The 13,560-nt window shown below is 45.2% G+C and overlaps 1 pseudogene; it reads right to left on the bottom strand.

The window, feature by feature from the left end:
- Positions 1-334: 334 nt before the first annotated feature.
- Positions 335-13,355, bottom strand: LOC148591073 (structure-specific endonuclease subunit SLX4-like; annotated as a pseudogene).
- Positions 13,356-13,560: the final 205 nt, after the last annotated feature.

Below are 13,560 nucleotides of genomic sequence, written 5' to 3'. Positions count from 1 at the left end.
TGGTGTTAGAGGACACTGCAAAGCCATGAGAAATAGTTTAGAAGAACAGCTGCACACAGATTGAGGAGTGTTACCAGAGACCACCAAATTAACCAAGGATAGCAAAGGCCTCTTATTTCCACAATGTCCCCTGCGTAGCAATCAGTAGGGCCGCTCAGATACTGAATAAATAACTACTTGGAGAGTCTGAAGATTCAGGAAAAAAGATCTTATTAGGGAACTAAAACTTATTAGGAAAAAATGGAAAGCAAAGATAAAGAGGAGAAGCAGCAGGGGAGTGCACCAACAGGAGGGATCTTTGCAGCTGCCGCTGGAAATGGGAGAGAGGCTCCATTCAGTAGCGTTTCCTCTGTCTTCCGTTCCCCTTGCCTTTGGCTTCCTTCTCCTTCCGCTCTGCAGCCGTGGTGAAGGTGATACAGTAAGCATCTAGAAAATCCATCAGCTTTGCCTTGGAAATCTTCATGCCGTTTGCTTTCAGCTCTCGGTGCAGTGCAGCCAGCTCAATTGGCTCGTAAAAGAGGACCTTGTGGTACAGGACTGAATTTGAAAAGATGTAGTTTCCCACTGCGTCCAGTGTATCTGCTTCCTGGGCTGCTGTCTGAGAAGCTGGGAGCTCCTCTTCCTCATCTTCGGATATATTGCTACAAGAACTAAAAGTGAGAAAAAGTGCAAAAAACAATCAAGGAAACAACTGGTCATCAAGGGCACACTCAGAGATGCCCAAGTCCCTGGCTGCCAACCCTTGCAATGCCCTGTGTAGCATCTCCGACACCAGCAATTGCCAAAGGGAGGGAGGCAGAACACGCCACGTGTTCTGCAAACCTGCACGTCGAGCTGTGCCGGTGCTGCCCGGCATTCCTTGCTCCTGCTGCACTACTGCTGACACACTTGCTCTGTGCAGCACCACACGCAGTGCTCACCGAGCAGCGCTCCCTGCTCCTCTTGCAGGCTCTCACTCTACCCTGCGAGGCTCCTTGCAGTGCCAGCTTTGAGCTCTGCCCATGTGCAGTTTCACCCGTGAGCATTTCTGTGCTCTCAGAATAGCTCACTAGCAATTAGACTGAAACGCACAACAGAAGAACTTACTTCAAGTGACAAAAGCTCAGGGAAGCTGCCTACAGTACAGATCCCCTGTATTCTGCATTGACACTTATATTTCCCATTTTCCCAGCTCATCTCTGTGCTGCACAGTAGACTCCTTTGTTAGTATTTTGTTCCCCTACCTCTGTATACCAGTAGAGATGTCACTGCCATCCAGCGAGGATGAAGATTCCCGAGAATATGAAGATTCCTGAGATGATGAGAGCATCAGCTCCTCCTTATCAGCTGCCAGAGAGCTCCTCTCTGGAGATACATTTGGTGTCTGTCTACTGTTGGAGATTTTGGCACGTTTCCCACCAACATGCCCGTTAGTCTTCAGCTGCCTACGGCGCTTGGCTGGAGGCCTCTGTGGGAGAAGCTGGGAGGATGGGATATCATCCTCTGTGTCAGTATCCACATCCGTATCCACGTCCTGGTGAGTATACTGGAATATGGCCTTCAACTTTAACACCATCTGGCGTTTTGGGAAAGGACGAACTCCAAATCTGAAAGAGAAAGGTAGGACTTAAGCCTAAGATAATGCTGCGCCTTCCACTGCTATAGCTCAGGAATGTGACCAGGCCAGGAAGCCCAGTGGCCAGCTGGAAGAGCATGACATTGGAAAACCATCAAGTTTTCCCCTTTAGCACAGTAGCTGCCTTTCACACCACCTACCAGCAGGTTTCTCACAGAATCACAGAATGGTTGGGGTTGGAAGGGACCTCTCGAAATCATCTAGTCCAACCCCCCTGCTCCAGCAGGGACACCTAGAACATGTGGCACAGGGTGACATCCAGGCGGGTTTGGAAGATCTCCAGGGGAGGAGACTCCACAACCTCTCTGGGCAGCCTGTTCCAGGGCTGTGACACCCAAACAGTAAAGAAGTTCTTCCTCATATGGAGATAGAACTTCCATGTATTTTTTCTGCTCATAAAGAGATGTACTTGTACTTTTTTTTTTTTCTAGATATACTTGTAGAAGCAGTGCTAACCTGCTCAACTCCCTCTTCAGTTCTGGGGTCTTCATAAGGGAGTAAGCTGGCATTGGTGTCATAGGAGTCTCAGGAGACTTGTCCTTCTCAGGAGACTTGTCCTCAGGAGACTTGTCCTTCTCTTGACAGGCAGGTTCTGCAACAGAATGAAATTGTCATCAGAATTAGTACAGAAGGATATAGGAGGGATGATATCTTCCCCTCCTGGTGGCAGATATTTTAATGTTATCTAGTAACTGTTTAAGAAGAACTACTTGTCTGCAAGCTGCCCTACTAAATACCTTTATACTGAACAGATCAACACTTTCGTCTTCCTTGGGTCTAGGATATTTGTTTTTTATTGTCTTTAAATCAGAAAACAAATTGAGCCATATGTTAGGTCTGAATAAAAAAGCCCACTGGAGGCTTTGATAGAACTGCTGCAAGGTAATTAAAAATATATGTTTACTGAATTCTGTGAAGTGGTTCTTTCCCAAGGAAGAAAATTGCATAGGAGAGACTTGATGCAGAAGAAACCGAACAAGTCAAGGTTCTGGGGGCCTGAATTAGATACTGATTTAGTGATACTGATTTCCTGATACTGTGAAGCACAGTCAGTCTCAGGTCATGTTCTAAATCCTGCTTGTTAAACTAATTACTTACGATAGTATAATTAGTAATATATCTAATAAATATTAAGGGATAAATTGCTGTTCTTAGAGCTTAGATGGAAGGAACTGTCCTAGTAAGCAGCTGACCCCAGAAGGGTATGACCCCAGAGGCTAGTGTTCTCTGTGTCATCAGACATTCAAGCAGACAAGGCCCAGCTCCTGACACCACTAAGTGCAATCTGGTGGCAAAGAGCAGCTTGGCCCTTAGTCTTGTGTGCGTCCTGAAACCGCTCACTGTGTCCTCCAGTTGGGACCAGTGCTGGACACACAAAAATCTGTTGGAAGAGCCTACAATCAGCAAACAGAAGGGCAGGGCAAGTCAAAGCAAAGGCAAATCAGAAGAGCTTTGCAGGAAAATATGCAGAGAGCCTACCCGTGGGCAGGAGAGGCACCTACTTCCAGCCAACCTCTATACTTCTACCACTGGAAGCAAAGCTTACCTGATGTCTTCATGTAATTGTTAGCACATACATCAGTGATGAATGCATGAAAAACAAGACCCATTACTGCAAGGAATAATCATTCCCTAGCATGCAAAGTGAAGGCTGTTTGATTTTTTTTCCCCTCCCAGGTAATGTCTCATCATTTCTACAATGCATACGATCACTGTCAAAGCAGCAGCATGAATGGATCACAAATGGCTACGCTCCAACTATCCCACGTATTTAGTTGCACTCCCCCACATCAGAAGCTGACTGTACCTTCTTGTGCCTGGCCCTGACTGCTTTGGATGAGAAGGCCAAAACACCCTCTCAATATAGCAGGTGAACAACAAACAGGATGATCACCTAAAATGACAACAATTTAACCTACTTTAGTGAACCCTGTACAGATACAAGCTCTCACCGGGAGTCTTTGCAAGGTCTGTCGGACAGGCATCTGCTGAAGCTGACACCTTCTCAGTTAAAAAAAGCATCTGTGGGAATTCCTCCTCTTCACTATCCGAAACTTCCCAGAATCTGGGCTTCAGGAAACTTTGTATACTGCACTCTGATGACCATGCCTCAACAGGACTCTTTTTGAGGTGAAGCGAAGTTGTTGCTCTGTCACTAGGACTGCCCTCAAGAGGGGTACTGCCCTTCATTTCCTGGTCTCGGACCGGGCTCTCCCAGTCGAAAGCCCAAGAGATAGATCTGGGTCTGCTGCCAGGGCTGGCATTTGCCCAGCCAGCCAGGCTGGAGTTCTGGCTGTTTCCTCTCAATGGTGATGGATACTCAGCGTGCCAGCAGTCATCAACGGGGACTGGGGGCTCATCGTGAAGCGAGACAGTACTGCTCAAAGAAAGACGACTTTCATCAGCTGAGTTCTCCCTAGGCAACTGTTTGTCTGACAGCGATGTTTCAGGAACTTTTATGAGGCTGAGAGCCATTTCATGGTCACTGTTACCTGCCACTAAGCTCTTGGTCTCGAGTTTAGACATCGATTGCTTTATACGGTTTATACTTGTGACACGTGTCTGCGTTGCAAAATCCCTGCTTTTGGTCTGAGGTGGTGTGTCTGGCACTAGCCAGGAGCTGTCCATACCTGAAGACTCCTCGCGACTCTGCCCTTTTTCATGGCTCAGGTTCAGGCTCTGTTTGCTCTCTGTACAGGCACCTACCTGGGTGCTGGGAGGCAACTCTCTGGACATTTTTACATCATTATTTGTAAGTGATGCATCTGTAATGCGACATGAGACCTGGGATGATCTCAGCTGTATCTCAGTGACAGATGATGAGTTAGGTTTAAGTTTGGGGATCTCAGGCCCATGTGCTATGCTAGCACTTTTCAGTTGCTTGGAGATTTCCATTTCCTTCACAGGAGAGCCAGACTCTGGTAACTTCCTCTCTTGTTCTAGCTCCATTTCATCATCAGAAGATGAAACAGTAATATCAGCCTCTTTTCTGTTCTGGACTGCAACATCCGGAGTTTTTATGACAAAACTGAACAAAACTGAAGCATATTTATGCTTGTTTAAATCAGTGCAGGAAAGCTCTTCTGGAGAAATTGTGCTCTCTATGTTCCGATTTCCTGATGTAATGTCCTGCTCATTGGCTTTCTGGAAAGCTATTTTGGGAGACAGGAATGGTTTTTGATTTCTCTCTGGTGTTTTTGCTTCTCTGGGAAATTTCCTATCCGATTCTGAAGACATAGGTGAAGAACCAACAGCAGGATAAAAAGACATAGAAGATTTGAGAGGAGGACTGCCAAAAAACCCATCCCTTTGTGGAGAGAGGTCTTTTTGTGACTTGGAGTAAGGAAGCAAATCATTAACATCAGCATGTTTTTCGCTAACAGCCTTTCCTGACTCTTTGATAACTTCTTTCATTGGAGAAGGCTCACTGTATTCTATCTGATTTTTGGAAAATAAGCATTTATAATTTTCACGCCTATCAGTATCATTGTGCAGTGAACAGTTGGTGAATTGTTGTTCTTCCAAGCGGTCGTCTCCTCCCATATTATGTGAAGCCTGAGACAACTTGAAATCTTTCCCACTTTCCCATCTCCTAACCCCCTTCTGAGGTTCAAACTGACAAGACTCAAAATTGATGCTTGTGGCATTCACATTTTTGTATCCACTTGTATTCTGCATTTTCTCTTCTTCAGACAACTCACATTTGGATGTTTCCACATCATTGTCTTCCCTCAGATGTCTGAAGTCATTGCTTATCAAGGCAGATACGGACCTTTTTGCCTCTTTTTTCTCAGTCTGCTGGTTCGCACCTTGGGCTACCTCAGTATCACTACAGATGTTGTAATCTGTGCCTTCACTCATCTCCAGTTTGTCTTGAACCATTTTTCTTTGAGTTGCAGCAAACTCATATATTTCCTCCGGCTCCTGTTCACCCACCCCGTTGTCGTCTTCCTTCTGGCATGCAGGGTTTAGCACAGCTTCTTCTTCCTCATCTTCAGCCACCCACACTGAGTTCAGGAGCTCTTTGAAGTTCTCAGCTCTGTTATCATTATCTTCATCGTCTCTCGCAGAGAGGAGATCATCTTCTGGATCCACTCCAGAAGATGCCTGGCTCTCTTCAGCGCAGTCCTTACACTTGAGCACAAGTTCCCTTAAATCAAACCTGCAAGAATGTAACAGAAATGTTAATGTTTATCTCCCTCAAAATTCATTCAAAATTCCAAAATGTTATAGTTGCCTGATCAATCTAGTGAGTCTTGTAAAGAAAGTTAAATTTAATTTGTGAAACTGTTGTGCCAAATTAGACATGCAGTTTCAACATTAATAAAGTCAATAACAATTTCAGGTTTTCACTCCGTATCACCATAATCTTCTCAGGTTTCACACTTATTTCCCCCATTCCAAACAATGCATCGCTGCCACTACAGAGGATAATCAGTTCTCCTTGATTAGGTATGAGTTTAACTGACTATCAACATAAAAGAGCAGATTTTTTTTCCTGGTCTTTTTCAGAATTACTTTAAAAGGAGGACACCTACATTTCCAGAACTAAGTGATTTTGATCCGATAGAATGTGTTTCATCTGCTGCTGTTTCAAGTTCATTATCTAACACATGTCTAGGATCATGACTGACATAACAAATTAGCATTCCCTGCATCCACATTCTGCAAGTCTCATTCAGATTAAGTGTGTCACTAGGGCAATGCTTTGAGAATTACACTCATCACCATTGCCACCATCAGCTGTCATTAAAGATCATGAGACAAAACTTGGCAAAAGTGTTCTAGTCATAAACCAAAAATAGAAAATCTCAAGCAGATGTAACCTGAAGAAAGATTCATGAAAAAATGAGGATAAGAGACTCGTGTGTTCATATTTCACTTAAGATGGAAGCAGAGGTACTTGCATCTCAAGTGAAATGAGTTTTGTGAAAGCCACTGAAACCACAACAGAAGGTATCAGGTTAAAGTCCATGTGGCTGAAAGCATGAGGTGACCCAAAGCACACTCATATGATACAAACCTGGTAGCCAAAGCCCTCAGCTGGGGCACAATTCTAGCAGGGATGTCAGTATAAGCAGTGTAAAGATATCGCAGGAACGCGAGGACTGCCTCTTTTGTCACATCGCTCAGCAGCACCCGGCGCGTCTGCTCGTCGTCATCGTCCTTCACCTTCACATATATCCCTTCGTCGTAAACCTGTGCGGTAAAAGGAAAGCAAACAAGGTCCACTTCCTCATAACGGAACAACACCAGCAGTATCTGCTCTCTATCAGGCCACTAATTTTTTTTTTTTGTGTGTGTCAAAGTCTGTTCCTATGGCCAGGATTTGATGCCTCAGAGGGAAGCTAAAATGACCAGAGATACAGAGCTCCCTGGGGAATAGGGAGCTCCATACAGCTGTTAACTTGTACCCTGAAGCTTTCAAGGACCCCTCATAAATGGTCCTAAGCACCTTGAGTTGAAACTGCTGTAATCATGCATGAGGACAAAACGAATTCTACTGATTCCAGAAAGAATGACAAAACTTTGTCAAGAAGTTGGTATGGTCTGGTGGCAGCTCTGTCAGAGGGCAAGTTCCTGTCTTCAGCCCACTGCCTTTCATTGCCTTTGCAGGAAATTGCACAGGAGCAGGCTGGAAACTGTATGAACCAAAATGCTTCTGGAAACACAGAAATTACTTCACTGGCCTTGCCAAAGGCACAGGTCAATGCAGCTACCTCCATAGCACCTGTGGGAGTGACAGACCTCTGTCTGGGTTAGTTACAAGCACAGCTTGTAAATACTGTCTATTCCATAATCAGCAGGTCCGGAGTGACTTGCCACTGGATCTCCAAATACTCTGTGCTTACTGTACGGCATCACTAACTCATTTGTTGTGATCAGTCTGGAATAGACGGTCAAACTCCTGTTACTGCAAAGGGGCTTTACTCGAGGGGAAGAGAAAAGTCTAACAGCAGTACTTACCAGCTGAACAGCCCGTGGACAGCGTGCATACAGCACAAACATATGGGCATAAAGGATTTCTCCAGAGTCCACTTGAAACTGGATATCACTCAAGTAGGCGTTGTTGACCATGATATTGTAATCTTCTGCCAGCATCCTGAAAGAGGACTAGAACATAGAAGGGACACAAAGACAGTAGTTGTTACAGCTGTAAGGCATTTTCCTGGCAGATAAGGAGGCAACAGCCCAGTTTGTCAGCACTGCTGTACTCTGGGTCCCAGCGTGGGTATGGCTGCCTTGGCCTTCTCAGGACTAACAGAATCCTTATCAGTGCAAGGTCTTCTTGAGGGAGGCTGCCTGACTGTAAGTAGAAAGCAGCTTTACCTGAGACACTAATTGTTGACCTTGTAATTTCTGAACCTAGCGCAGACTGGAAGAAAGGCAAGTTTTATCCAACTCCATGAGATGTAGTTCCACCAGAAACAGCAGAGCTCTTTATTTTATTAGCAGGTTTCTAGGTTAGTTCAGTGGGAACTCAACCTCTCTACTTGCTTCAGTGTGTTTGCAAGGAGCCAGTACCAGTTAGCATGGAAACAGCAGCACACGCTGGGCCATTTCTTCCAGGCTTCACAGGTGGGCTAGAGGAGACTCTGCACGTCATGGACTGCTCTCCAAGGGCAAGACAGGAAGCTCAGTCTGGAAACCTATTAGGTGTTTCCTGCTCTCTTTTTCTTGGCAGGTAGGACACCTGCAAGACGGTACCCCGAGAAGGCAGGCACTGCTTTCCAGGCAGGAAGCCCAGAACAGCCTTCCTGCTGACACTAAAATTATGACTCGAAAATGGGGAAATTAAGTAAGAACAGAAATATTCTGGCTGCACCATTCTCTGTGCAAAAGAAAGACTGGAAAGGAAGATAAGAGGAGAGGCATTGACAAAGTTCTGCTCAGAACCATGCAAAATGGGTGCGTACATGAGCCTGGATGAAACCCCAGACAGTTCTGTCTCTCCTGGTCTCCAGGAAGTGTGGCCTGTGTCATCTAGGCTGGGCATCAAAGCAGAGTACTACCTAAGTGCTGAGCAGATACATCCCTAGTAACTACCCCCAAATACTCTATGCACTACAGCCTCAATATTTAACCTGGTTCTCTTTGTGTAAATTATGCACAAATTTGCTTTATGTTACCTGTTATTTTAAATTAAGTAGGACAAACACTCTGAAACACCCACAATCCTGCCTGTGGGCATCAATGAAACATCACGTATTTGGACTTCAGCTTTGCCTAGGATGATTCCTGTGAGTGACTGTAATGCTTAAACATCTCTGTTTCTGTGAAAATGAATGGGAAATACTCCATACTTCTGGAAATTAATCAAATAGGAGAGGCTTTTTTTTTTTTTAAACAAATAAACAATACAAAAATACAGTGCAAATAAACAATACAAAAAAGGGGAAAAATAACATTTGTCCTTACATTTATATCGTTGCTTCTCGGAAATCTCTTCTCTATGGGTAGAGGGGCAAAGCCACTTAGTGAAGAATCACTGGAAGTCAATTCTTTTCCTCAAAGAAGAAAAGGCACATCTCAAGTCATGTACAACCTTCTTGTAAGACAGAACGAAGTGGCAACTCTTAACTGCCATTTCTTCCTTGCCATGACAACTCCCCAAGAGACTCCTGTCCCAGGCTGACATTTCTGAGCTGAATGGTTCAGCCTCCCCCTCTTGGCTTTATCAGATGCATTTGGTTTTCTTGGCATATGACCAGCAGCCATTTGCTGCAGCTTAATAGGAGAACTGAGGGAATTTTACCCAAGTCAAGTACAAAGCAGAGAGACATTAGATTTAGCAACCATAGTCTTCACTGATGAGTGAACAGGAGACACACAGTGCATATATTATGCTAAATGGTTGGACAATTTTAAGGCTACCATTGGTCTTGGAATGTGCCGTTGTGCAATGCACACCACTGTAACCAGGGAAGTTAGAGCTGCTCTTGAAGGAATTCTAGGTGGTGGACTTTTTTCAGCCTGTACAGATCAACTTCAGGGACTGTGTATCCATGTACCAACACAACATCATCTCTTACGCTCTTCTTTCACCAGGTCTTCTCCTGGTGAAACCTCGTAAGAGAGTGCTGTCGGCAAAAGCCACTAGGCAGAAAAGAGCGTATTGGGATCTATGAATCATTTCAGAAATGTCAACTTGATTGTACCTAAAGCCTACTACAGAACAATGCCCCCAAATATCACCCCCTGGATCAACAATATCATCTTGCGGCTGCTGCCACTGCTCTCCAAGTTCAGTATGGCTAAACGTGGCTCCTCATAGCTGATGACACCAGAGAGGAGGCTCATGAGGCTGCCAGAACTTACTTGGCTGCTCTACTTCCTGAGCGTCGTTAAGCTCAAGCCTCCACTGAGTTTGTGCTTCCATGGCCAACTCAACCAGTTGCTGCAGAGTCTGAACATGAACCTTCTCGCCCTGAGACGAAATCTGTCCAGCCTGTTCAGAGCCCGAGTCAGCTTCATCAGCAGCTTTTTCTCCAGTCTCTGGAGAAGCAGGATAATGAGGACTGAGATCAGGCTGAAGTTGCTGAGATACTTCTGGTTGATCAGATCCCACTGATGGCAGAGAAGTCTCTGACTTACAAATCTGATCAAAGGAGAGAAAAAAAAAAGACATCAATAAATTAATTTGGTATGTATTTGCAGAGTTCAGAGTACAGTCTCTGAATTGATCTCTAGTTCATACTTTCAAAATATCTTAATAAATATTAATAAAATACTTTGAGCGATCCCCAGATACATACTTGCTCTCCAAGAAGATAGTGCTATAAGGCGACAGACTAAAAGGTCCTGTCTGTTTCTGTAGGCAGCATTTATAAAACTACAGAAAAACGAGAGGGAAGACATCTGGATAATAACAGAGTGAGACCGCCCGGTTTAAAACTGGATCACAGTCCTGCATGCAGCTTCAGGCAGTGGGATACATGGGGAAAGCCTGAAATGCAAACGCTTCACTTTACAACCCTAGGAGTGCCCACCCCCTCCTCAGTGTAACACACAAGCATCCATCTTCAGTGTGAACTTTCCACACTGTTCCTTGCTGCCTTGATACAAAACATGAGTAAAGAAAGAGAAAGGCTCTGATTATAATCAGTCAGAGAAAAGTATCAAGAAGGACACAAGAGTCAGGCTACTGTAAAAATAGCTAAGCTAGTGGCAAAATGAAGAGGCTCAAGCCCTCTCACTCAGTGCTCTGCTCCCATTTGTTTTGTCTTCCAAAAGCCCAAAGAACAGCATGGCAACACAAGCCTCAGCCTCCTGTCCAAAAGGGAGAAGTGAAAGTTCAAGATCACCAAACCTACTTGTGTGAGACCAGGGGACAGTTGTGCAGGAGCAGAGAGCATGCAGAGCATGGGGTGACTCACTTAAATGGCAGAAAAGAGAAGGGCTACAGAGCAAGTAAACTGTGGCACACAAATACCAGAGGAAGGAGAAAAGAGCATCCCACCTGCACAGTTATGCAATGTACGATTGGAGGGGTCAGTTCAGCAGTGTAGAATGATTCAGGGTCGCAGGGCCCTGTTAGAGCACTGCTGTTCCATAAAGGGCAGTCCTTGTTTCTGGGCGATGGCATGAGCCAGTCTGTTTTCTCAGATCCATCCTCCAAAATCCTACTGGTGGGAAGCCGAGGAGTGGGAGGGAATTCCATCTCTTGTGTAAGCACCATGGCGGCTCGCTCTTCAGTCCTTTTGCGGGCTGTCTCTGGATCCCGCAGCAGTAACGGTGGAGGAGTAGTTGGGCCTCTTTTACGTGTTCTTTTCTCTTTAAAAAGAAAAGCAAAAGAAACCCAAATAAATGAACAGCTGAACACATAAGCAGAGGAACTGAACCTGCCAGCTTTTTCAAGTGTTGCAGTTGGCAATGATCAAAATGCAACTACAGCAGAACACAAGATTTCTGCAATAAGTCCCAAGCCTCCCGTTACTTCTGCCAGAGAAACAAACCTTCAGGGAAGACTTATTCGTGCACACATGGTCCTGCTGGGCTGAGCTGTCAAATCAGATCACTATGAAAGCAACTGATACCTATGTGCAGGCTACCTTCCAGACCCTTTGAACAGTGAGCGTACAGTGCTTTTGGCTAGTTAGCAGCGCTTCACTCAAAAAAGAGAGAGAGAGAGAGAGAGAGAGAGAGAGAGAGATAAGAAAAAAGACTCCAAAGCCATGAAGGACTGCTTTTGGTGCGTCTTGATCACTGGTGATGGTCACTCATGTCAAACCACAGCACATATGAATCATACAATCACCCTAAGCAGCCCTCAGCACTCTCCATGCACACACAGGAGCTAAATAACAGCAGAAACGTACCTTTTTCCTCGCTTTCTCGCTTTCTCGGGTTCTCTTCCTCGCTTTCATCAGAGGAATTCCTGCTAGCTGCAGCCTTTGGCAAGCTATCGCCCAGGCTATGTTTTAGCTGCTCAGGTGCCACTCTCTTGAAGTGCTGCATTCTCTCCACCGCCAGCTTTGCTGCCCGCACCTTCGACCCAGGCAGCAGTGGTGTCTTCAAGGTGTCTGAAGAGCAGGTCTCTGGTTGTGAAGGACGGAAGGATAGTGTAGTCTGGGAACAGTCACTCGGAGCATTCACTGAAGGGGACAAAGCACAGTTTCCCAGTCAGAATTAAACAGGTAACTGAGCTGCCCAGGGAGCTCTTGGGAAGCTTCCCAAAACAGCAACCTGAGATAGTCAAAAAAAATGAACATGTTTCTACTCTGATCTTCAAGCCCTATCCATGGTTCGGACTTTCAGGCTCAGAACCAAGCAACAGGTGTTCCTAAGGAGGGGTGGTAACGAGCAGCAGGCTAACAGCTCAGTGTATCTCCGCTCTGCTTTGAGGCAACCTGTGAGATCAGACCAAAGATCTCACCAGCCCAGTTTCTGAGTGCAGTCACTAGTAGATAATTACGAAAGGGTATCAGGCAGAACAAGTACAAAATAATCCTTCTCCTGGTTGACCTTAGCTGTCAGTTTAAGGATTTCATGCACTGGTGACTGCCTTCTGGTCATCATATTTAGTCATCACTGAAAGACCAATCCTTCATGAATTAACCCAGAACCTTTCTTAATTTATCTTTTTGGCCTTGGTGACAGTCAATGGCAACATAATTCAACATTCAATACAATAACACACTGTGAAAAAACACTTTGATATAATCTGAACTTGCTTCTTGATGATTTGAGGGATGATTTACATTCTGAAGTCGCAAAAAAAAAGGTAATGATTCCCTCATATATCACTCAGCACTTAGGTTTCACCTTACTGAAGAACTGCATACCTCCTCCAGACTTCTAAAGAGCTCTACTGAACTGAGTCTTTTCAGTACTAGCCTATTTTCTGTCTGAAAGATTTCAGTGCACGCACCTGTCACATTCCTCTTGGTAGAGTAACTGGTCACTGTGCGCAGCTGGCTGTCAGGGAAAGCGCTTCTCCTGTCTTCTTGTGACGTCCCACCACTACTGCAGGGCACAGCATCGTCGTCTTCTTCACGCATCCCTGTCGGCACCTTAGAACCCAAATTTTGTGGCAAATCTTTCCCTTCACTACTGGAAAGCACTGATCGATTTGGCTCCCAGGAACAGATCTGCCTGTTGTAGTGGTCTTTGTCCATTTCTGAACCTTCTTTGTTGCCTCAGTATCCTCAGCTTTCTCCTCAGTATCCTCAGCTTTCTTCTTTGCCCTACCGACAATTTTTGCCCACACTACTTTAAATTCATTGTCCTCTTCATCCATGGTGCTGCAGGCTGCAGTAATGCTGCCTAGCAGCGCTACAGGGAAAGATCTCAGGAACAGTCAGGGCTGCGTCTTCTCTGGCTCGCCGCCTTCATTCTTCAGGCGCCAGCACTTCTCCACTGTTCCAACGGTGGACTTTCCTCTGTGATTAATTCATCTGCATAGAATATATTATAGCATTTAGTGCAGCACATTCTCCAAGGAC

Source organism: Tinamus guttatus, unplaced genomic scaffold, assembly GCF_059628265.1.
Source record: "Tinamus guttatus ecotype Peru unplaced genomic scaffold, ASM5962826v1 Tinamus_guttatus_pri_ptg000930l, whole genome shotgun sequence".
In the NCBI taxonomy this organism is placed as follows: domain Eukaryota; kingdom Metazoa; phylum Chordata; class Aves; order Tinamiformes; family Tinamidae; genus Tinamus; species Tinamus guttatus.
The sequence above is the reverse complement of the archived record's forward strand: the minus strand, read 5'-3'. Positions and strand labels throughout refer to the sequence as shown.